At 40.2% G+C, this 26,828-nt stretch overlaps 1 protein-coding gene across 3 annotated transcripts in view; it reads left to right on the forward strand.

The window, feature by feature from the left end:
* NALF1 (NALCN channel auxiliary factor 1) overlaps positions 1 to 26,828 on the forward strand; it is a 535,206-nt gene that overhangs the window by 239,200 nt on the left and 269,178 nt on the right. The window lies entirely within an intron of this gene.

The following is a 26,828-nucleotide window of genomic DNA, read 5'->3' on the forward strand; positions in this document are numbered from 1 at the left end:
TAAGAAGCAAGATATACTTTGTTTTATTTTGACTTCCAGAATTTTCTTTCCTGACTGGAAACATCACCCACTGTTAGATTTAAAAAATGGAAACAAAGAATATTTGGCCATATATATTGACAATAAAAATATTCTACCACCCATGGATACTTTAACACTTTAAATTACCACTATGTTTTCACGATTCTGCATCCAGTTTTTCTGCAACTCTCAAATGCTGTTCAGGTTGAGAACTCTAAAACCTGTAATACATATAAAACAGATTTTTTTTTTTTACTTTTAGAAGGTATCTATTAAGGAAAGATCTCTGATGGTTGAATGCATTATATCTGCCTTTTCATATAAAAGGGACAGGGCATACGTGGGTCAGTTTTTCACATGAATATTCCTGCGTAGCATCGTCAAGTTATTATACTTGAATTCATGATGTGTGGTTTCTGTTGCGTGGTTGTCACTATTTTAAATAAAGTGGGCTGAAACCAAATCACAGCATGAGGTAGCACTGGTTTCAGGTTCTAATGCTAATTAAATACCTGGAATAACATTTATTCAAGTTTGGTATCCTGTACAGGAGCTATTTATTCTGAATTTAAGAATATAAGAAATAGCAGTGTTTGATATGTGTTTCAAAGTGCAGTTGAACCTTGAACTGTGCAAGTTCACTCACACATGGATTTTTTAAAATAAATATATTGGAAAATTGGGGGAGATTTGTGACTGTTTTCAAAAACACTTCCTTTGCTGTAGCTTACTTTATTGTAAGAATACAGTAAGCAACACGTGTGTAACATACAGAGTGTGCGAATAAACTGTCCATGTTACCAGTAAGACTTCCGGTCAAGTGTAGGCTTTTAATAGGTAACTTTTTGGAGAGACAAAGGTACATGAAGATTTTTGACTTTGCAGGTGGGGGTTGGTTTTCCTAATCCCTGTGCTATTCAAGGGTCATCTCTAGAGGAGCTTACTGACTGCCCTAGTAAATAGGAATCCTGTAGCTTTGCAAAAATTAGAAGTATTGCTGGAGTGCTATTTGCTTTTTCAAAAGACAGTTCTTTGACTTTAATGAGTATCCAGGAATTCTGTTGAATAGTTTTGATCATAGAGCATGTGGGGTGGCTTCAACTGATAACTATTAACTGGATGAGTTAGGGTTCTACAGAAAACAGAGAAGAGATGCTCACAATAACGTTTGCTGGGGGATGGGAAGATCAGTGATTACTACAAGCTGAGAAGAAAAGATGTTATAAAAGAGGAAGGGATTTATATAAATAACCATGAAATATGGGCTCTCTGAATGCCACCACTTCTAATATTTCAAAACAGGAATTAAAATGATAAATGGTAGTGTCCCTTGAATAGTGTAAATTTATAATATTCTGGTACATTTTCTAAGAAAAGTTTGAAGTTGTTAATACAACATTTATTCTTAAGTTTTTGAAAAGCCATTTAGAATTATCAGGATATACTCAAACAATATGTACAGAATAACTAATGTTTTGCTTTCTGTTTATTTTCAATTATTATGATATATTGATAAAACCTTGGAGTTCATACTAAACCACCTATAAAGTAAATAAATACATAGATAGATTTATTTGGGTGAGTAGAAATATTGATAATGAAGTGTGTCTGCTAAATGCATATTCTGTAGCTTTCGTTCTTTCAAAAGAAGTTTGTTTTTAAAGTGATGAAAACACATTTGGACCAAATCTAATTCAACTGACTTAAAAAAAATCTTTATAGAAATCTAATTCAATAGCATACAATTATCCCATTCAGAGGATCGTGTACAATCCAGTGGGTTTTAGCATAGTCACAGATTAATTCTAGAACATTTTCCTCATCACAAAGAGAAACCTGTACCCTTTAGCTATCACCCCTTTATCCCACACTTTCTACCCCAGCCCAAAGTGACTTCTAAATTACTTTCTGTGTCTATAGTTTTGTCTGTACCAGACATTTTATATAAATAGTGTCATAAAACATGTGCTTAACACAATGTTGACACTAGAATTATAGCATGTGTCAATACTTTGTTCCTTTTTTTTTTGTTGGGACAAGGATCATTTATTTTTTATTTTTTATTTTCTTAATATTTTAATCTTTTAAAATTTTTTATTACAGTATGATTGATATACACTCTTATGAAGGTTTCACATGAAAAAACAATGTGGTTACTACATTTACCCATATTATCAAGTCCCCACCCATAACCCAATGCAGTCACTGTCCAACAGTGCCGCAAGATGCCACAGATCCACTATGTGTCTTCTCTGTGCTACGCTGTCATCCCCGTGATCCCCCACACCATGTGTACTAAACATAATGCCCCTCAATGCCCTTGTCCCTCCCTCCCCACCTCCCCTCCCACACTCCTCCCCTTTGGTAACCACTAGTTCATTCTTGGAGTCTCTGAGTCTGCTGACATTTTGTTGCGTCAGTTTTGCTTCATTGTTATACTCCATAAATGAGGGAAATCATTTGGCATTTGTCTTTCTCCACCTGGCTTATTTCACTGAGCATAATGTCCTCCAGCTCCATCCATGTTGTTGCAAATGGTAGGATTTGTTTCTTTCTTATGGCTGAATAGTATTCCCTTGTGTATATGTACCACCTCTTCTTTTTCTACTCATCTACTGATGGACACTTAGGTTGCTTCCATATCTCTGCTATTGCAAATAGTGTTGCAATAAACATAGGGGTGTATATGTCTTTTTGAATCTGAGAAGTTGTATTCTTTGGGTAAATTCCTAAGAGTGGAATTCCCAGGTCAAATGGTATTTCTATTTTTAGTTTTTTGAGAAACCTCCATATTGCTTTCCACAATGGTTGAACTAGCTTACATTTCCACCAGCAGTGTAGGAGGGTTCCCCTTTCTCCACATCCTCGCCAACATTTGTTGTTCTTAGTCTTTTTGATGCTGGCCATCCTAACTGGTGTGAGGTGATATCTCATTATGGTTTTAATTTGCATTTCCCTGGTAATTAGTGATATGGAGCATCTTTTCATGTGTCTGTTGGCCATCTGAATTTCTTCTTTGGAGAACTGTCTCTTCAATACTTTCTTCCTTTTAATTGCTGAATAATATGCCACAATATGGCAATATGGTTAAAGGGCAATTTGGTTTTTTGTCTTTGGATGAATATTCGGGTTATTTTCACCTGTTGGCTATTGTGAATAGCTGCTGTGAGTGTTTGTATGCAAGTTTTTGTTTGAACACTTGTTTTAAATTCCTTGACATGTATACCTAGGAGAAGTGTGGGTTCGTATGCTCACCCTATTTTTAACAATTGAGAAACTGCAAAACTGCTTTCCACAGTGGCTGTGCCCTTTTATATGCCCACCAGCAGTGCATGTGGTTCTGATTTCTCTGCAACCTCACCAATAGTTATTATCTGTTTTTTTAATTCTGGCCATCTGGGGAGTTTGAAGTGGTGTCTCTATGGATTCGGTTTGCATTTCCCTGATGAATAATTATGCTGAGCATTGTTTTATGTGCTTATTGGCCATTTGTATATATTCCTTAGAGAAATAGTAAAACCCATTTATTAATTGGGTTAATTCCTTATTTTTAACCTCACTGATTGTAACTCTTGTCCATACCTTCAAATCTCAATAGCAAGACTTACTCTGTCACAGAAAGCAAAGCAGACCCTCTTTCACCTCACAGCCCCTTCCGGCATAGCCTCCACAGGAACACCCTTGTTCACCTCCCCCAGGTCTCAGTTCCTGTGTCACCTGCACAGAGAAACTCTGCCTGGCTCCCCCAAACTGGAATGGGGAGCCCTGACACATGCTCCCTTTGCATAGCCTTTGAGTAGATGACATTCATCTTATACAGTGATGTCAGCTGTGTCTCCACCAGCTCTGTGTACACTTTCTTAGCAGCCCTTATGTGTCTGTGAAGCTAAGTAACTTGCTGAGAACTCACATCTATCAATTGGACGATCCAGAATTCAAGTCCTGCTCTCTGGATCCAGAGCTCAACCTCTTAGTCTGTACTGGTTCATTTTGCTCACTTTTAACATGTGTAATTATTATAAGTAATCAGCTTAATGTAACCCTTGATACTGGAGATCCATGCCGCAGACACCAGATCTCTGCTCCCCACTTATCCCTATGCCTCGTAGGGAGCAGGTGCTCATTCATGCCTTCTCCCCGGACTGAAGAATCCTCTGCACCCTCCACCTTCGCTGCTTAGCACACTGTTGTTCTGCTTTCAAAACACGGATCAGACATGATCTGTCCTAGAGGCTGACCCTCCAAAAGCAGGCCGCATGCCCTACAGGTGTGGAGACGGGCACCCATGCCTCCCTGAACTCCAGCATTTATCACACTTTGTTCTCCTCCTGGCCTTGCCTGACTGGGAGCAGACATGACAGGCAGGAATAAACCCTTTGTGCCTATAATGTAGCTCACAGTATGTGCTGAATGAATAACCTTGTCTGGACTCTGTAGATCTCAGTCACGGTGTAGCTGTGTACCCACTAACATTTATAATTACATTCAAGTAAATATTTGCAATTTAGCTAATTAGCATTAATGAGCCAATGTGAAATAGTTCCTAAAAAAATCAGGCTCCTGGGTTTTGAATAATATGTTAGCTGCTAAGGGAGCCGGGCTCCTAATTCATCTCCATGATGGCAAAATTCTGTACATTGCAGCCATAAAAGTGACAGGCAAGATGTCCTTATCATTCCATGGGAGGAGATACTGAGTTCATGCCAATTTATGTGACCTGGCCTCAAAAGTTTGGTAAATAAGATAGGCTTGGTAATACAAGGCCATCCCCAAACTCTGCCTTACATTAATTTGAATTTTTCTTGTTGCATACATGTACGCTAATGATAAAAAGCATTTGATACTAGGAACTTATTTTATAGCCACTTTTCTGGAATGTCCCTATTCTTAGTTATCAGGACATCCTTCTGACTTCTTGCTGAGGTATGAGGAGCCCTGCAGAGGTAGCCACACACTTATTTCTTTGAGCCACACTGCCTTAAAATCTCGTGGAGACAAGCAGTCACCCAGGGGCAGAGGCTAGGGCAGACAAGTACAGGGAGTTGGGTGCTTTGCTCTCCCCTGAGGAACATCTAGGATCCTTCCCTTTCTTAATCTTCTGGTCTGTGTTATATTGGGAGGCTTTCATGTGACTACTGTTAAAGGCTGTTGGCTGGAATTTGGAGACACTTTCCATCTAAAGAACTCTTCTTTGATATTCATTTTAATCAGACCACCCTTCTTCTAGCTAGTCATTTTCATGTCTACTGATTCAAATCATATATATGTATGTATCTGAAATAAAAATGAAGTGCATGTTTAAAGCTATGTTAAAGTGTGGGGTCTGGGTGTGCTCCACAGGGGACATGCATCATGTTTTCTCTCTGTCTCTCCTCTGTGTCTCTAAATGCCGAGACATTGGTCGTTCAGATGTCTTGAGTTTGGAATTAAAGCTATTTCTTTCTTCTTCTTAAGTGTTCCTTTTGATCTAGAAAATGAAGAAGGAGAGAGGGTACTTGAGCAGAGCAGACACCCTAACAGAGTTACAGGACAATAGGCCGCCGAGCTGCACCAGCCTCTTTTAAGAGAAGGCTTTCAGAACAGCAGCTCCCGAAACCAACGTCATCTTGGAAATAACAAGAAGGCCTTCTTCAAACATGCCTATAATGATCCTAGCTTTTCATTCGTTGACAACTGAATAATTAATTGAAAAAAATTTGTAATATTAAAAGCTCTGGATTGAGTAGAGAAAAGTAACGAGCATAAGCCTTGCTTTTCATTTTTTGTTTATTGCAAGTGGCTGTCAGGGCTGTTTTTAATTCATTTAATATTCTTGTTAATAACAAGTCTAATTAAGAAATCCATTAGAAGTCTGTAAAGTTAATTTAACAGGGGGAAATCCTAATGGAGTGTTATTGGAATTGTCTTTATGAAAAGAGTGCCAGAGGCTTTCATGGATTCTTAATCAGAATCCCCTGTCGTCTAAACTAGGTCATGTACTAAAGATTGTGTATTTTTAGATTTTTGTTGTTTGAGCATATCTGTGAACAGTTTTGGCGTATGTTGTGTATGTCATTGAGTAGGTATCTCTCCCAGGAATTAACAGTTACTATGTTGTCAGGAGTTTGGAAATTGGGTGCCTTTAGTTATGTAACATTTCTGACTATGGAGTAAGATTAAAGTATTTTTGCCCTTAATGAATTCAGCAACTTAAGATTCAGTGAACGGCACTCACTGAAGAAGAAATTGATACCAGAGCCTTTGATCAACTGCAATACAAAGGCAAATCATTTACTTCTCTGGAAACCTGTATTTTCTGCCTCCCGAGCAGTGTATTTATACACCCGTATAAAATCGTCATTTTAGGAACTCAAGAATGCAACTTCAGGATACATGATATATCTTTTGATCATGATAGAGAAATCAGAATTTCAAATGTTAATTATTTGAAAGAAGCTGAAGAATGGTTAAATAAAAGCTCAGAGGCTGTCTCTTCAGGGTGGTCAAATTTGACATCACTTTTCATGTGTTGGGTATTTCCAGTGTCAGCAGACGCTGAAGAAGATGGAGTCGTAGTCCTTTTCAGTGGACTAGAGCCTCACTGCGAGGAACGGGAGCCCGGGTCAAATCCAGTCTCTGCCAGACTTCAGGAGAACGCCATTCACGCCTCCCTGAGGTCTAAAGAGCGTTCTTGGCCCATGACAAACAATGACTTAGCAGTTCTGCTCTGCTGGGAATTGCCTACAGAATCACAAGGCTTTTACAAATTGCCTGTGATTGTTATTATATAACTTAGGAACACTTTAAATTCTCATTGGGCTAACTAAAGCTGGGTGTCTATTTGGTTTGGAATTCTTTGCGTTTTGTTGATTTTTAGTGCTATTTAAGAAACTATTCATTTACTAGAACCATCCTTAAAATTTTGCTCTCATTAGGAGCTGAAAAGAAGAGATTTTTTTAGTATATACAGTATCAGTAATGTAGAACAAGACCAAAGAACCATGCTTGTTAAGAGTATCTGCCTTCGAGTCAGAAAGAACTGGGTTTAAGGCTCAACTTCACCAGTTATGATGCAGACACAAAATCAAATTAGCTACAGTTATGAGCATATATGTCATGTGATTGAGAATATTTCAAAGAACGAGATAAAGGAAATAGACTATACAAAGAGAAGGTAAGGGATGCATTTATTAAATGGTTTAATTGGAACATCAGTCAGTCAGATGAAGAAAATGGATAGACTGTGAGGCAGTGGGGTCCTCAGACCCGTTCGTGTAACCCTGGCTTGCTACACATTGCCTGGCTGGGCCCTGGGGGCTTGTGAGCCGGCCATCCTGATGCGGAATGCCAGTAAATCATCTATACCATGAGTCTGTGAAATATTGCTGAGGTGGCAAAGTGAAACATAAACCTTTGGTATTGTAGAAATCAGAGGCTGAGTGAATGCCAGTCCCCTTCTAGTCCTCAAGTGGGGTGATGGAAAGGGTGTCCCTGTCTCTAAGTAAGCAATCACTTAGCCAGAGAATAATCCAGTGTGACATCTCAGTTACAAAACAGACGGCGCCTGGAAGGGGGGAATGCATGCTCAGGTCAGCTCCCAAACCGGGCTGTGAATGGCGTACAGAGCTCTTCTGTAAAGGGCTCGCTGGATGCCATAAGGCCCTGCAGTGAATGATCAGAAGGTGGGCAGCCATCTGAAGTAAGCACGTTTGTGGTGCCCCTGCGTGAGTGTGCATCGGAGTCACCTGTGGTGCTCCCGCGTGAGTGTGCATCAGTTACTTGGGGGGCTTGTTAACACACAGAGGCCGGCGTCTCTGACCCGGTGGGACTGGGTGGGACCCGAGAACTCCTGTTGCCCCTCATGACCCAGGAATCAGCACTGTCTGTTTCCCACTCATTCCATTTCTGCCCCTTCCGCATCCGTCTCTTCACTGTCCAGGAAAACCAACTCACTCTGCCATCAAACACCCTCAAGAGCTGATTTGCCTCATGTCAGCCAGTGACATAAGAAAACCCTCCCTAACGTGTATTAAGCCATTAAGAAGTCTTTAACTGAAGGTGTCATTTCCTTGTGGGGCCTTCTAGGCACCATCAAGCCACATGAAACACACAAGGGATTTGGGGCATTTGTTTTATTTGGTGAGTTTCTTTAGTTTTGTTTTCCAAAGGAAGACTTTTCTAATACTCCCTCAAATTTGAATTCAAAAGACATCTGAAAACATGTTAAAGAAACTGGGCTATAATCATAAATTTACCATCATGCAGTTCAAATGTGTAAACTTCCCTAAGTATTTCTAACAGTCACTTTACAAATAATCAAAATATATAGACAGAGGGAAAAAAAAGATTGGGTAAACAGAGACTCTTTAAAAGTTATGGTTATTAACTGCACATTTTAGTGGGAATATTTGTGTTTGTGTGAAGTGGTTCAAAGTTTTAATTCAAAGGAGCGGCAACACTTGGATCTAATCAAAGCAAACCAACTTCTGCAAGTTAAGTTTCAGCTTATTATTTATACTTAATTTGTTTTCATATCATTTAAAATATTTTATAGCTATTGTTTTTATGCACTTTTCCTCACAGTTCTGCTTCTAATGTTAGGGTAACTTTTGAAACCTTTCTAGGCACCAACATCTTGTCCTGGGTCATCATAATTACAACTTTATCTCAGAAACCAGCAAAAATGTGATTATATTCCTAAATTAATTTCTAAATTGCTATCTTTTCAGGGATTCACCATTTCTCTAATTGAAGTTCTTGAGAATTTCATTAACACCCAAGGCTAGTCATATAAATTAACTAGGCACATGAGAAAGGAAAATCAAAGTTGGAGTGATATCTATGAGAAATAATCAAACATTGTAGCAAAGTCATGTCAAAGGATATATAGGTATGTAAAACTCCATACAGTGTATTTTGATAAATTTTCCAGTAGTTTCTGAAGTGTGAGTTTGGACTAGATCACACCAAAAGCCTGATGTTTCACATAACCTGAATTCTCAATATTTAATAAGATAACTTTTGTGTTTATTGGTAATTACATACAGGCCATTAGAAGGAATACTCCTTGGAGAAAACATTGTAAAAGAGAGAAAATACAAGCAGTGTTTTTACTCATCAAGTAAGTAAATAGCAAAACAGTCTGTGATGGCAGTTTATCCAAAGGAAATTAAAGTCACTGGAAATTCTTAATGTATTCTTTATTGAATAGGAACGTATCTCATGTTGGGGGAATTCACAACATGTCAGAGGATCTGATGCAGTTTTACTTTAAAAATTTGTCATTGAAAACCTGTAGTTTTTCACATCCTACTTTTATCCAGTTCCTCCTGTTTCTCTCTCATTTTGTTCTTGGTTGACTGCAAGAAACTTTATTCAGCCTGGAGGATAAAGGATTTAGTGCAGGATAAAGTAGTTTATAAATCAGTTAGTAAATAAAACAGTTTTCAACAAATGGCTGGTTATTAGCTAACTATTTGAGAGAAGAAATTTTAAGTTAAATCAATACACTAAATTAGCTGTATTGAAGACAATCTTGAAAAATGTAGCCTCAGTCACCTAGAAAACAAATACATTAATATCTGTGCAATGACAGAGACCTTCATAAGCATAAAAGGAATGAAAAAAATTCAAAAGAGAGTATCAACAGATAAGTCTTCTTAAAATTCAAAACTTTTGTCATTTCCACAAGCACCATAGAATTAATATGCAAGGGAGATCCTAGAAAAATTTTCTGCAACATATATTGTCTGTCAAATTGGCACCAAGATGAGCATGCTAGGCAAATGGGAAAGAAAATATACATAAGAGCAAATTATAATAGAAAAGAAAACAAGTGTTTGACATAAATAAACCAAAGTATCATTTTTAAAAATACTGAATTGGAATAAATGGGGAAAATTGATGTGAGGGTAAGTGATCAAGAACATTCTTTCTAGAGGGCCATACTAAAGTTCATGCTTGGATGCAGCAATTCCTCTTATAAGAATGTAATCTTAAGATGATGTCTCTGATGCAGGACAACTATTTGCTAATGAGCATGTTCAGCAAAGGGTATTGTTTGTAAGAGTACAGAGGACAGAGTTCTATCTGTAAGAGTTTTTACCCAACTAAAATTTCTTCACTAAACATTGCAAAAAGTAAGGAATATTCTTTATAGATGGCCAGATACATTTTTGTCATTTATTCTCTTTACCACGTTATTTCTGAAATTTACTGATGAACTGGGAGAACAGCTCCTAGTTCATGCATGACTTAGAAATGTTTTTTTTTCTTTGACTAGTGTCAGCTGTTTTTCAAAGATGAGTAGCTTCACTGTTCTGGATGGGTTCCAGCTCACAGATTATAAAGTCACCAATACCATGTTTTCCCCAGAGCTTTGATGATTTGCAGTATTGTTTTGCCTCCTGATTGTCATGTCACAGCTGTTCAATTGCCCCCACAGGGGTATTTGTGCTCCGGCATTTCTGGGTGGAATGGCATTTTATGCATGCACATGCCCTGGGAATATTGAATTATCGCATCGAATACTCATAAGCCACCTCCTTCCACTTTAGCAGTCTTACAGAAGAGGAGTGTGTTGAGCTCTGCTTCCTCCTAGGTGCATATCTTTCATTCATGTAAAAATTCTTCACTGAGCACTTACTATGTACCAGGTTCTTTGTGGTTTACATGTGGTGGGAAGTACAGGAAGGAAGTAGGAAAACAAATACAGAAATAGCTGTTGTCTGGGATGTATGCTATGCAGGACGTAAAGGGAGAGTGCCATGCTGGGGTGGAGCGTTTGCTGGGGAGAGAGCTGTCAGGCTCTGAGCGGGTGATGTAGATGAGGGAACGGGCCAGGGCTGAGTAGAGCGGGACAGGACGAGAAGGCAGGCGGAGGCCTCGGACTGGGAGTCGGGCAGGTGCAGGGGCTCTCAGGGAGCCTGGGCAACTGAATGCAAGGGAGTTGGGGGAAGTGGCATGGGGGTAGCAGAATCCTGGCTTTTTACCCCCAGCTCTTGACAATTCTCCTCTTGATAGAGAGGCCACTGGGTCAGGCAAATGATGAGCTTGACTGTGGTTCTTTATGAAAAAGCTGCTTGGAACCCCAGGGCCACTAGGGGAAGGGGTGTCAGCTACCAGACCAGCCAGTTGCACCCTTACCATGGATAACTCTCAAAGTTCGTCACTGTCAGAATCTACTGAGACATCCTCCTGTCCTTTTTCTCACCTCCTTCCTGCCTGCTCATCTTTCACATGCCCTTCAGCACATGATTCCAGATCTGAATAAAGTGAAAATTTTAATCATCGCCACGGAGGCAAAGCTGGTGAATGTTTGGCGGCTCACCTGAGACTGTCTGGAAGAGCTGAAAGTCCACGTTCCTCACCTTTTATCTGGAAGGCCAAAGTAAACCCAGAAACTATACTTGAGGGGTTTCTGTGTATGTAGTATGAAAATGTGGGGTTGTATGAAAAGTCAAAAGCCTAAAGTCTGAGGGCCCTCCAAACTTGCCAACTCCTTAGCTAGTCCAGGGATATACCTTGCTCCCCAAGTGTCTCTGTTTCCAAATTCCCCTTGCCCTACCTGGCATGTTCTCTTTTCCTGACTGCCTAGTCAATTCCTAGTCACTTATTTTACTTTAAGACCAAGAGGGGTAAAATGACTTCTCAAAGCCACAGAACGTGTTAATGCCCGCACCAGGGTCTCATCCTTCTGCTGTTTAATACTTGTTCATTCATGCCTTCCAACGCTAGGCTCTGCTCGTCACATGCAGGGCTCTGAGAAACTGAACAGAATGAAGGCAGAGTTCCTGACAGGAGGCTGCTCACTGTCCGGTGGGCAGACCTTGCTTAGAAAGTGCAAAGGAATGTAATAGAATGGGTGGGGTTCTGCAGGAGGACAAAGCTAGGGTGAGCAGCCCTGTAGGAAGGGGTCATAGGATCCCTGAGACATAATTAGGGGTTAGCTAGGAAGAGGAAAAGGTTTGCAGGGCAAGAGTCACACACACCCCACCTAGTGAAGCTCTTGATTCAAGGTATTGTGGGTTTTTATTCATTAAAATATTCAGCTGTGTATGCACTAATGATGAACTAGCAGAAAGAGCAATCAGGAAAACAATTCCATTCACAACTGCATCAAAAAGAATAAAATATCTAGGAATAAACTTAACCAAGGAAGTGAAAGACCTATACTCTGAAAATTACAGGACACTCATGAGAGAAATCAAAGAAGATACCAATAAATGGAAACACATCCCGTGCTTACAGATAGGAAGAATCAATATTGTCAAAATGCCCATCTTGCCTAAAGCAATCTACAGATTCAGTGCAATCCCTATCAAAATACCAATAGCATTCTTCAACAAACTAGAGCAAATTGTTCTAAAACTCATATGGAACCACAAAAGACCCCGAACAACCAAAGCCATCCTGAGAAGGAAGAATAAAGCAGGGGGAATTATGCTCCCCAACTTCAAGCTCTACTACAAAGCCACAGGAATCAAGACAATTTGGTACTGGCACAAGAACAGTGACAGACCAGTGGAACAGAACAGAGACTCCAGACATTAACCCAAACATATATGGTCAGTTAATATACGATAAAGGAGCCATGGACATACAATGGGGAAATGACAGCCTCTTCAACAGCTGGTGTTGGCAAAACTGGACAGCTACATGCAAGAGAATGAAACTGGAGATTATAGTCTAACCCCATACAGAAAAGAAAACTCAAAATGAATCAAAGACCTGAATGTAAGTCATGAAGCCATAAAACTGTTAGAAGACAGCACAGGCAAAAATCTCCTGAATATAAACACAAGCAACTTTTTCCTGAATGCATTTCCTTGAGCAAGGGAAACAAAAGCAAAAATGAGCACATGGGCTACATCAAACTAAAAAGCTTCTGTATAGCAAAGGACACCATCAGCAGAACAAAAAGGCATCCTGCAGTATGGGAGAATATATTTGTAAATGACATATCTGACAAGGGTTTAACATCCAAAATATATAAATAACTTGCATGCCTCAAGAGCCGAAAAGCAAATAACCCAATTAAAAAATGGGTGGAGGATATGAACAGACACTTCTCCAAAGAAGAAATTCAGGTGGCCAACAGGCACATGAAAAGATGCTCCACATCACTAATTATCAGGGAAATGCAAATTAAAACCACAATGAGATATCATCTCATACCAGCTAGGATGGCCAGTATTAAAAAGACTAAGAACAACAAATGCTGGTGAGGATGTGGAGAAAGGGGAACCCTCCTACACTGCTGGTGGGAATGTAAGCTAGTTCAACCATTGTGGAAAGCAATATGGAGGTTTCTCAAAAAACTAAAAATAGAAATACCATTTGACCTGGGAATTCCACTCTTAGGAATTTACCCAAAGAATACAACTTCTCAGATTCAAAAAGACATATACACCCCTATGTTTATTGCAACACTATTTGCAATAGCAGAGATATGGAAGCAACCTAAGTGTCCATCAGTAGATGAGTAGAAAAAGAAGAGGTGGTACATATACACAAGGGACTACTATTCAGCCATAAGAAAGAAACAAATCCTACCATTTGCAACAACATGGATGGAACTGGAGGATGTCATGCTCAGTGAAATAAGCCAGGTGGAGAAACACAAGTACCAAATGATTTCCCTCATTTGTGGAGTTAACAGCGAAGCAAAACTGAAGGACCCAAACAACAGCAGACTCACAGACTCCAAGAAGGGACTAGCGGTTACAAAGGGAAGGGATATGGCAGGGTGGGTAGGGAGCGAGGGAGAAGGGGACTGAGGGGTATTATGATTGGCACACATGGTGTGGGGGAGATCGTTGGGAAGACAGTGTAGCACAGAGAAGACAAGTAGTGACTCTGTGGCATCTTACTACACTGATGGGCAGTGACTGCAATGGGGTATTGGGGGGACATGATAATATGGGTGAATGTAGTAACCACATTGTTTTATCATGTGAAACCTTCATAAGAGTGTATATCTCAATAAAAAAATTTAAAAAATATTCAGCTGTGCTTTGGTTTCTTCAATTAAAACATACCCTCAAATTTAGAAGTGTGATTACAAGTGATCAGAGCTTGGTCCTTTTCTGTCCATTCGCAAGAGTCATGTCTGTCTTATAAGCAAGCCTGTCAGTGACTTTCCCAGGTAAGTCAGTGACTGCTGACCTCAGCTGTGTTGGAAGGCATAGCATCTGTTGCCCTGATCAGATGGGGTGACTCCGCAGGGCCTGGCGTGCTCTCCATTTTGATCCGAACTCCTGTGCACCTCCTGCTCACACCTGGAGACCAGGATCCTGGCCCAGATGCCTCTCGAGGCCGACGTCTCTGAACCAGCCCTTCTCCTGGTGGCTTGTCAAGAACAGGTTGCAGAGTCTCAGGTAATTCCGTAGTTTCATAGAACAAAAAGGAAACAACGGCTCCGTGCACTCAGGTAGCGAATCCCTTAATCATCAGACATTTTTAAATTTAAAAAGTATATGATTTCATTAAAGATTGTAGGTTACTGATATGCCACAGTGTTAGAATATACGTATATACTTTTCTTAATCAGAATATATGGTTTTGACTTACTTTTATATGACATAAATGTAAGGTTTCTATTTACTTTATGATGTAGATGAGGAAAAAGGCCCCATTGTGAACATTATTCTTCTCTAATCAGTAAAACATGTTGATGTTTTTTAATTGCTATTATCAACATGCAAATTATTGTATTATTGTCTAGATTAATTGCAGAGAATAATTTTGAGCTATCTTTATCACATAATTTGCTGGTAATTTAAGAATATCTATGTTTATGTACACTTAGTTTTTAATTAGTGGATTTTTTTCCAATTACATTCATAATGACTTCATTTATTTACAAGTATCAGATATGTTTATGGTCCTCTGTAGTAAACTCTTTGAAATATAAGAAATCTTATTTTTTAAAGAAAAAAGATGTACACAGGCTTCAGATTTCCAGATTTTTTCAAATTGAGGCCCAAAAATTAGGTAGTTAATCATCAACTGTGAAAAATAGGGACATGTGTATGTATGTCCATGCACAGGACATGCATGTCTGTGCACATGTGTCATTAAAAATAATACTTAGTATTTGAAAATTAGATATTTATGCTTCCAAAGTGGAACATATCTGTGCAAGCTCTCAGAACACTTTTTCTTCCTGTGCCATCAGAATTCCTCTGTTTGTGTCCTTTGACCTTTTGCAAATGTTAGCAATTTATCACAGAGGAGCCGAGTTAAGCATGGAGGTCTGTCAGCACAAGCATGTCCGTCCTTCTGCGCAGCACAGTGATCGCCCGGGACAGGGGGTCAGCAGCTGCAGCTCCCCAAGTAAAGACCAGAGCATCACAGTCCTCCCTGACACGGTTTTGCTTTATCCTTAATCACTAAGGCAATAGAAAAATCGTGTTTGAAGTTTCACTGGGGTTAATTAGAAAACTCTGCAAGACACACTGCAAATACTATGGCTTAGCCGCATCATGCCTGTCCTCATTTTTTAATGTTGTGATTCAAGAGTCCCTACGGATCTTCCGCAGAAGATGAGTTGGGTCATAACTAGGTTAGACCCTACTTGTTCTCAATTTAATTTCCTCTTGTCATTTAGGAGACAAGCACTTCCCAAGCTGTCTCATGTTTGAAAGTGTTTTCTTGACTAATTTTTATCTGAGCAGCAGATGCCGCTTCTTAATCGTAAAGGATCTTTAGTCGAATGGATTTCCATTGATTTTGAATGTCTTGAGTTTAATGTTCCCTAAACACAGGCATGAGCTGCATCTCTTCTTAGTGTTAATCCCAGGCCCGTGATTCCAGATTACCTTCTTCTGTTTCAACCTTTAAATCCCATCAGTCATATTGATAACACAGCAACTTCTACCACTCTTTTAGGATGCCCGCGCTAAACAATAATTTTCCTCTGTTTATCCTACTGCCATAGTCTTATTTGTAGTTACAGTGCAGCTCAATCCTCAGAAATTGCCAGGCTTACCATACTGCCTTAGAAAGTCATGCATGGGATGAATAGTAAATATTAAATTATTCACACAAATAACCACCCCGTACACGGATTCTCTCTGCTAGAGAATGTGCAGATAACATAAAACAATCAATTGAAACAGAGTTAGAGATAAAGGCATTAGAAAGTGCTACATCAGTTGTTGCTAGGAAAGCTTTCAGTAGATGAATACTCAGGGAAGAGGTGAGCTCTAAGTCACTGTTTCAGGTATGGCTGAAAGGTCAAACTGCCTTAATAACACTCCAGTTTATCTGCACACACAGATGCTCAAGAAAAAAAAAAGGGAGAGACAGAGACTAAGTAACTCTAGAAAGAAAACTATGTGAAAAATGACATGATAAAAAAGAAAAGAAATTTTAAACTTCTGTGAATAACACAATAGACCAACTATGAACTGGGTGGAGAGACAGTATTTTGCAAAGCAGAACTTGCACTGAGAGTGTACAAAACAATAGTAAAAAAGCAAACAAACCAATTAAAAACTAGGAAGAAAACATGTATGGACATGAGGACATATGGATAGTGAAGAAGGACATGACAAGATGTCACATACTTAGCCATTAAAGACATGCAAAGTAAAATCCCCATAAAATTCCACAACCTATTAGAATAACCAGCATTAAAAATACGTGTGTATGTGTGCATATATATTCACATATATATTGTGACAATGTCAAGTGCTGGTACGAATGTAGACCAACCAGATCTCTTGTACACTGCCAAAACAAAACAGTGCAAGAAAGTACAAAATAGTAGCGATACTCTCAAAAAGTTTGTCCGTTTCTTATAAAATTAAATACATATTCACCATATGAGCTGGAAACCCCACTCCTTTCTTTTGAAAGACTCCTGGTATTTACCCAGGCAAAAATTCACACAAGTTGGTACATAAATGTGTATAGAGACTATGCATAGTGGCCAAAAACTGGAATCAACTCAACTGTCTTTCACTGGGCAACAGGATAAACACACTGTGGTACTTACACACCATGCGGTGCTACCAGCAAGTGCAAGCAGTGAAACATTGATGCATGCAACTGCATGGATGCATCTTTGAGGCATCAGGATAAAGGAGTCAGTCTTGAAAGGTTCATTCTGTAGGGTTGCATTTTATTGTATTCTAGAAAAGATAAAGCTGTGTAGAGATGGAGGCCATACTAGTGTTTGCTAGAGGCTCGGGATGAGGGGGTTGTGTGACTTCAAAGGAATAGGGTGAGGGAGGTTTTGAGTGATGAGACCCTTTCTGTGTCTTGGTTCTAGTGGCTGTTACGTGACTCTGCACATGTCAAAATTCACAGCACTGTACATACAAAAATCAATGTGACTACGTTCATTTGAATATAAGTTCCCTTAAAAAGGGGGTCCACATAGTCTCTTGAAATGTTCAAGTTTCTGAGTCATCCGTAGGCTCATCTCTCGAAAGCCTCATGTGGAAAACAAAGTCAGAGATGTTGGGGAGAACATGTGAGCTTGTAAGCTTTCTGTGTCTCCTGGGATTTCTGTTTTCTGAGAACAAGTGCCTCTGCTGTTATCCTGAAATGTTTAAATTCACAGCTTTTAAACTGCAGCTGCTGAACTATGGCTCTGGAAATCATCTGAAACTGAGAATGTGTAAATATTATATATACGGTAATCTAGAAGAGAATCAACATTTCCTTTCTTAACCCAAGGTTCCGAGTTCCCAAAATTGCCAAGGTTGAGTAAACTTTTGAGCCATCACCTTTTCATACTCTCCCCGCACCGACGGTATCGAATTACTCCCCCTGTACCAAGAGTATTCTCAAGTTCAGATGATTAGACTGCACAGTGCTTTGAGGCTTTGGGGTACAAAATGATACAAGGGCTGATTATTATTCTGTGATATTCTAAAAAAAAAAATACTACCTTGTCCCTTGTCTTCTGTTGTTCTGCTTTCTGCTTCTTTTCTTGCTCCTTCACTGACCATTTCATTTTAACTTTTTTATAGATCTTCTCCTTTCTCCCACCCTCCAAATGTTGACATTTTGTTAAGATAGAAACTCAGATCTTTTATTTTCCCATATACACTTTTAGTTTGAAAATTGATTGTCATAACTTCTAACAAATAATCATGGAAGTAGCTGCCGAGCCTGCACTTTCTGCTCTGGCTTTTTTACTGAATTTCCAGACATTTATGTTCAATCTACTGGCCCTTCTTTATTTGACTTTTCTGGCCACACCTTAAACTCTCTGTATTTGAAAAATCCCATTACTGATGAGGGTTGGAAAAAGAAATTTTCTTACATTATTGGTGGAAGTTAAGGCTAGGAGAAATTTTGCAATGCAAGTTGTCAGCAGGTACCCAATGATTTATGGCCCTTTGACCCAGCAGTGTCCCTTCTTGGAATAAAAAAAAGCATGTGTACAGAGACAGATAATCAATGCTCATCATCATTTTATAGCAAAGACCTTGTAAAAACTTCAGTGTCCATCAGTTGGAAATTGTCTAAATAAATTAGAGGTAATTGCATTTAATGCACTTCTGTGTGGCCATTGCAGGTTTACGTTTATTGATATACTACACACCCACATTATATTATTAAATGGATCTTTGAGGTTACAGCGTAGCATATGATTGCTTCCTTTTAAGATTGATTTTCCTTGGTCTCATCAGGTAGTATTTTTATAATCAGAAAAAAGTCTTTCCTCATTCTGAGGATAAAATTTAAACAAAAATAAATTTACTTTCATCTGAAATGTATTCATCATTCAGATTGGCCTTATGTCCATTGCAAGGAATTGCCAGTCCTCCTGACACCAGACTTGAGAATTAAGAGCAGTGACTCTAAGAATGCGTCTCTCCTGCTCCAGGTCGGCTCCTGCAGACAGGTCGGCGCCTGGAGCTCTACCGCAGCGATGCTCAGGAGAGGCCGGGGGCTGGTCTGTATACCGAATGGTGTCTAGGGGCACTTTTGCACCTGAAATTCTGAAATATTCGTGAACTGCTCACCTGTGCCATGTTGAGAATCATTCTGTGTGTCAAGAGCTGTGACCGACGGCAGTGTCTTGCCATCCGTGAACGATCCTGGGCAGTAACACATGCTGAAGCCCGAGTTCTGTGCCCTCCTCATCATTCCTGCTCAGGTTCTTTTCCTGGACAGTGTTCAGGTGGACCTTGTGGGTTTCTCATCTTTTTTTTCTGACACCCACCTCTTCTGCTAGCCTCCATTCAACTCATCCACTCCTCGGGGATCTATGTCACCAGCACAGCTTGTGGTGGAGACACAGAGGACGTGTTCCGTGTTGGTCATGCTGGGCTCATGACATCATATGCCTACTTTCCTCCAACTTGTCTTCTTTCAAGAACTCCTTTCAAAATAATTTGGATTCTGAAACTCTCTTAGTGAAATGACCATCATTTGGTGTCCTCTCACCAGGCCTATGTGACTTGCAAATGAAAGCTTATCTAAAACTAAACTTAGGAGGTGCTCTGTAGAGAAGAACCCCAAATAGAATGCTTTAAATAAATTAACACTGTGGAAGATCAAAGACCAATCTTATCACTGAAGCCTGAGGAATGACTGGATCCCTTGAGGGTGGAAGTAGAGAAAGACCGAGAAGCACACTGGAATGAAGAGAAGCTGACTTTAAGAGGGAGGCTTGGACAAGGAGTCTCTGAGAGAGATGAAAAGTCCAAGCAGTAAGAAGGAGAAGGAAATGATTTTGTTTGGTGTGTGGGGAGAGGGTGTGGATTTCCAGGGAGAGATCCAGTGGCATTAAGAAGGAAAACAAGGCCGTGCTCTTGGAGTTAGGTTTTCATGTTGTCAGCTGATAGAGCCGTGATTTTTTTACTTGAATTTAGCAAAGATTCTGATGCAATCAGAGGAGGTTTGCTGCTTTCACATCTGCACCAGTATTTCTTAAGTGTCTTATTTGTACCCTGGAAGGTTGTACCCCTTGAGAAAGGGAGGCGGGGATTTAGAGCTGGGGCTGATACTGCCTCGCCCCCCCATGCCTAGAAATGTGCAGGGAGGCCTACATTGTTGTCTAGCAGGACCAGGGGACCCTGGCCATACCTGTGTAGACACACCAATTGCTCTGCAGTGCACGGGGCACTCACAGAAGTGGACAATTGTTCCACCAAATGACAGAAGTAGTCCAGTTGAGAATCACCGTGCACAGAGTTTCACACAAAGTAAAGGTTTGGCAAATTAATTAATGATTGAGTGAATAAAGCCATTCATGAGGAATTGAATATAAAATGCTCCTTTGCGTGCCAAACCCCACGTAACTCTAAAAGTGTCAGCCTGTGGTTACTAGGACTATATTATGAAATGTTTCCCGACTTTCACATTTAGGTCAAAACACATTTCACAGCCTTGGAGCTCATTTTTCCCAGATGCATCTCAGATCTCTCCTCTTTACTATTGTAATAGCCTTTCTTCTTTAAACTTTTATTTCTGGACAGCCAATGTGAAAATACTTCGAATGAAGAAATGTAAATTACATGGTGATTCCTGAAGAAACTCATTTACACTCTTCTAATCATATTAGAATAGAAAATCCTCATCTAAGTGAAAACCGATGAGACTGACAGCTTTAACAACAGATTAGTTTTGTTTTCATGTACATTTTCTCTTATTCGTGTATGAAAACAGTTACATTCATTTGACTCCCAAAAAGCAATTTCAAGAGTATGACGTTGGCCAGCACAAGGAAACTTCAATTTCCCAAAATTTCCTCCTGAACAACCTACAGTTGATATTTATAATATTGACCCTAATGTCTATTGAAGAACTTCCTGACATATTAAAAAGTAAAGTCTAATCATTATGTTCATCTTACTTTTGAATTCTAATTATTTTATTGAAGTATAATTGACACATAGTGTACTAGTTTCAGGTGTATAACATAGTGATTTGACGTCCATATACATTATGAAATGATTTCCATGATATGTTGAGTTACCATCTCTCACCCTACAATTTTTGCGGTATTATTGGCTATGTTCCCTATGCTGTACTCTACATCCCTGTTACTTACTTATTTTCTAACTGGAAGTCTGAACCTCTTTATCCTGTTCCCTTATTTTGCCCACACCACCACCCATTTTCCCCTCTGGCAACCATCGGTTTGTCGTCTGTAAGTTTGTTTTGTTTTGCTTTTTAGATTCCACATATAAGTAAAACCATAAGGTATTTGTCTTTCTCTGACTTATTTTACTTAGCATAACACCTCTAGGTGCATCCATATTGTCATCAATGTCAGGATTTCATTCTTTTTATGGCTAATATTCCATTGTATACATACCACATCTTCTTTATCTTTCTTCAATAGATGGACACTTGAGTTGCTTCCACATGGGGTCTATTAGAAATAATGCTGCAATGAACACAGAGGTGCATATATTTTTTTCAAATTAGTGTTTTGATTTGCTTTGGATAAATATCCAGAAGTGGAACTGCTAGATGGCATGGTATTCCTATTTTTTATTTTTTGAGGAATCTCCATACTGTTTTCCACAGTGGTGGTACCATTCACCTTTTCCTCGTACAATGCACAAAACTTCCCTTTTCTCCACATCCTTTCCAACACTTGTTACCTCTTGTCATTTTGAAGCTAGACATTCTGACAGGTGTGCGGTGATATCTCATTGTGGTTTTGATTTGCATTTCCCTGATGATTGGTGATGTTGAACATCCTTTTATGTGTTTGTTCGCCATTGAATTCTAGTTTTAAACCATGTTCCATACGAATTAATGCAAGATATTATTGGCAACTTCAACCAGAATAGGCCATTTATTAAAATGTTCATTCTCTAGTTAGATTTAGAGATGGTTACTATCTCTAGAATTAACAGATAATTAATTATTCACTTAATTTTAAGTGAATAATACCTGGGAGTTGATCCTTAAGCTACTTCTTTCCTGTCTTTGTCTCTTGATAATGTCATGAGACACTGCAGTGAAAAAGAAAAACATTGCTTTGGTTGGAAATGATTGGTCATCTTATTAGTTCCTGTGGATTTAGTTTCATTTGACATTTGGATGGTAAATATTTGTGTTCTGAGACTTCAGTTCAGTGTGATTAGGAAGGAGTTAAAATAGAGTCCTTTGGCAACTTTTTCTGTCCCTGTAAAAAGCAGCAAGTTTTTAACAACTTAGGTTTCCTTCCTAAAAATGCACATGAGGCCACCACTGGTTAGCCACACAGTGATGGTCAGGTCCTCCTGAAAAGGTCCCCCAAACCATCACTTCAGGGGACATGGTTCTTAAAACCTGGGTCCTGTGTAAGTTGTAATTGACAGTTATACTGGCTTCAGAAGTTATGCACTTTAGTGAGCTTTCTTTGAAAAGTTCTCTTTTCTTTCCCTACATTTTCTGATATGGTATCACACAAGAATCTTGTTTCTCTTTATCACGCTTATAATACAACTTTATTGTTAAACAACCCTCAAGAAATTGGGATTGGGTGCCCAAAGAAGTTTTCATATCTTTTTGAGAATCAGAAATACTGTATAATTCTGATTGGAGAACAATGTGAATAGTAATTATGTTTTATCTGTCCCTGTGATTGGTTATAAATACCACTCAAAAGCCATTTCCTAATGATTTTTTTCCAATATTAACCAAGGGACTCTGGAAGACACCCTGTAAATTCTGCATGTTGAAATTGCTACCAGAGCCGTGCTTTGATGGCGCAACATGCGGGTGCCCAGCGCTTGTGTGTTTGCTTCCTTGTTTCCCCCTCACCCCCCTCCCTGTTGCTTTGCTACAGGGTCACTGCGGCCCTGTTTTTCACGTGGATTCCCATGTTGCTTTCACCCCTCCCGTGGATCGCTCTGGCCTTGCTATCTTGTACGGTTCCACTTCAAATTCACTTCCCCGAACAAACCGCCATGGTATCGAACTGTCCTCAAGTACATTTAGGATGTTCCATCTGAAAACCATCAGGCCTGTTGGAGAGCGCCCAGAAGTCAATGACAATTCTAGGCGGACTCAGGTATCGCCTGGGGTTCACTTGTAGCAGAAAGTGGTAACAGGGGCCAATCACGCCTGTGAGCTCCTCACTGGAAACCGCGCCGGCCGCCCTGCCCCAGCGCTTACCAGTTCTTTGCCCAGCTCTACTCTGTATTTTTCCTCCAACAGCAGTGATTACGTCTAAAATACCAAACCCTTATTCACTTATCAGTTCATATCCAGCTCTGTCTCACGCACTAGAGTGTGAACTAGAGGGAAACGGGTAGATTGGCTTTATGACCTCAGGGGCTCCAAGTAGTTAGAGAAGTGGCTGACACCCAATGTAGCCAGTAAATATCTGTGGAATGAATGATTGCGTGAGTGAAAGAAACCACATCTGGACAAAGAAACTTGAAGTTAAGAAAATGGCCTAGTGTTTTCTCTAATTGGGAAACACAATTACTATTCAATTTTTACAGACGTGTCTCACTCAGGTAATATCTATGAATTGCTGAGATATGTGACACATACTTTTAATTCACGTTCACTTTGCTGAGGCCCTCCTGGGACTGCTGTCCTGCTCCCGTTACAGTCGGACACTTAGAGCCACGGTTCTATGCCATTCCCTGGGAATTTTAGAGTTCCTTCCTCCCAAATACACGCACAATCATCTCAAGTTTGCATTTCACTAATTTCACAGAAACTGCTCCCACCAACGTGTGAATTTGCTTCGTAGAGAACATGTAAACAATGAATGAAACTGAAGCCATGTGTAGCCCCCATGAGAACTACCTATTTTATATTTAATCATTTGGAGGAAATATTTGATTCTATCTATTCTGTTCCTCTTTCTTCCTGTTCTTTCTATGCCAACATTTAATTCTTTGACTGAAAATAAACAATACAACATAAAATTTCTACAGAAGAGGGAAAAGGAAACCACTTTTGTCATATACGGCAGACATCTTACTTCCCAGGTCACCCTGCCGTGAAGACTGTCTCGTCCCGAAGCACCGGGTCTTCTCAGCTTGTATTTGTCTCTTTTGTCTGCCTTCTGTGCAGGGTTCATGAGTTATTTCTTCTGCACTAGGTTCCGCTTCACTCCAAACTACTTTTCTGAACTTACTGTAACTGTAATTCTCTTTTTTCTGCTTAAAAAAATAAATTTCCCACTAATTTGGAGGAATAAATTAACCCAGGGTGGTTTTTGCCAATATTGCCAATACTTTGCTTCTTGTTTTTTCCTTTTCTTTATTTTTTTCAATTATATATTTTTTATCTGCTTTGTAAAAAATGTTGATCTTTTCAATTCTACCTTCAGCGTGTTGAAAGTATATGCTAAATAGGACTGAATCTTTTTCTGAACATCATCAAAGATGAGTGGGAGTAGGAGCCAAGACACACTCACATACACCCACGTGCACACACAGGTATGTACATGAACACACATGTACTCTTGCAGCTTACACACATACCACAGACATATAAACAAAAGCACATTTACATGCACCCCCCACAAAACACATGCACAGATGCACATTCAGGCACATGCACACCACACACATATGTATACATACAGACACACATATACAGCATTACTTAACATTGAGATAATCAAGTATAAGGAAGGGACAGAGAAACAGTGAGCAGTATCTTCCTATTTCACACGATGAAAAGAATGTTTTCAAACTCTAGGTGGACACCATCATTCATCTTCCTCCGTGAATGTCAGCGTGGTAATACCTTCGTTTATCCAATCTAAGATTATCCAAAATACTGAAATTTAGAAGCTTTAGAATCTGATGTTTGTTAAGAAACCCATGCCCACTTTTGCAAATTGACAGAACACAAATTTAAATGTTTATTTCGGAAAACATCAGTGAATGTCTTAGTATTCAGCAGAACTCCCCTGAGCTGGTGGGAAACAGCGTGGCCAGCGCCTCCGTGCGGCCCCGGGCAGCGGGAGCGCCCAGCCTTCCTACAGGCGCCCTCAGCTGGCCTTTCATCACGGAGGCCGTGAAACACCGGCCGCCGTCATGGAGAAGTTGATTTTGTTTTCTAAATCTGATGGCTAACCCTTACCATACTGCTTATATTACTTTGTTTATTCTTATACACAGGATTGGAAGGTTGACAGCAAGTTGCCAGGCAGTATACATGAATAAAACCAAGAAAACTGAAACCTAGTTGTGCCATTAAATAAAACCCTTTGCTCATTTCATGGCATGTCCTTGTGTTTGAAGATAGCATCTCTGTCCCGTACCACAAGGGCAGGGACTTTCTAATGTCCGACGTTTAATGCAGATGGGACAGCAAGTTGTCCGCATACATTCCTTCCTTCCACACGCTGTTCTGTGCCACGTTAGTGGGTTAGTTCGTATTGCCTCACTCTGGAATCTGCCCTTTCCTTTCCCGCTTGTGAGTTCTCAGACCCAGGCTGCTCATCGCCATCGTTGTCAGCTGTCGTTTGGAAAGCTGGGTGGGAACTCTCTCTTGCCTGTGGATCCACGTCAGCCGTTTCCTCCCCAAAGCCCTGCAGGTCATGGCCAACTGCTTCAAGCAAGACAAAGGTGTTCATTTTGTTTTCAGAGCCATCCTGGAAACGCGCCTCTCCGCACCTGGTGCTCCGCCCGGGAGAGTCAGCCCTCCTCCTCTTGGTGACAGCTTCCCAGTTCCCTTCGGGCCACAGTCCATGACTGGATACATTTTCCTTCTAAATCAGCGGAGCTTCCTATGCTCCCATCTTCCGAGACCGGAAATGATTCCTTCTTCCTGAATCTGTTTTCATTCCATGGGTGAAACAGGGCCATTTCCCCGCCAGCCCAGCTCTGGGAGAGCTCAGCGGAGCCTTCCTGGGGCTGGGCTGGAGGCAGGCAGGTCAGGGCTGCGAAGGGCTGAGGAGGAGGAGGTGGGACGAATGTGCCCAGCCCCCAGTTCCAGAGGCTGTGTCACAGCACACCCGTGTGACCGTGGCTGCTTACTGTGGGAATGGGACTTAGTGGGTAAGATCTAGGGCTCTGTGGCTGGGCTGGACAGCTATGTCACACCCAGTATCTCTTGTCAGGGAGCTGTGTGACTCTGGGAACAAGCCTCTCTGATTCACTACGTCTGTTCCCTTTCCTGTTTCATGGAAATCAAGGCAACACCCACCGTGGCAGGTTGTAAGGGTTGAACTGGGTTAATTGGTGTAAAAGACTTTGCATGGCCTCTGACCCACAGTAGGGACCCAGTGTGCTGATGTTTAATAGTCAATCTATAGGCCTGAATTTTCAAAGAAAACATTTCTATTAATCTTTAACATTCCTCTCTTTCTCCCAAACCATCCCTCACCCCGAGGCTTGCCATTCCTACTGTCAGTGCAAAGCTTGTGGCACCGGGTGCCACTAATTGTACAAGTTATATTTTCTCATTTTGGAGTAGTTTTTATAATGGTTACAGTGCATTTTCAAAAAAGCAGTTATTTGATCCTCAAAGCTTCCACTCAGATGGAACATTATTTCCCATATTCGGTGAGTGAGGAACCTATTGCTCAGAGGAGTTAAGTAACCTGCTTATGGCCACACAGCTGACAGGTTACATAACTTATGTAATCTTCCTGGAGCCCTTTAAGGACAGGGTCTATTCCTAAGTATCATAGGAAGCAGATGACAAATGCCTGTTACATAAACAAAGGTCAGAGCTGACCGCATGATGCATTGCGTGCCAGGAAACTGCCATCGCCTGCCCACTTTCTAACCTCTATACCCTGTATTTCTCCGATGATTCAACCAAACTGGAAGGAGCAGCAAAGTGCGGAGATTCTGAGTTTTATATCAAACAGAGTTTAAATACAGGTTCAAGCATTTACTTACTGTGTGACCTTGAGCAAATTCCTTAAACTCTCTAAGCAAAGA

This window comes from Manis javanica, chromosome 9 (genome assembly GCF_040802235.1).
Source record: "Manis javanica isolate MJ-LG chromosome 9, MJ_LKY, whole genome shotgun sequence".
NCBI classification, from domain to species: domain Eukaryota; kingdom Metazoa; phylum Chordata; class Mammalia; order Pholidota; family Manidae; genus Manis; species Manis javanica.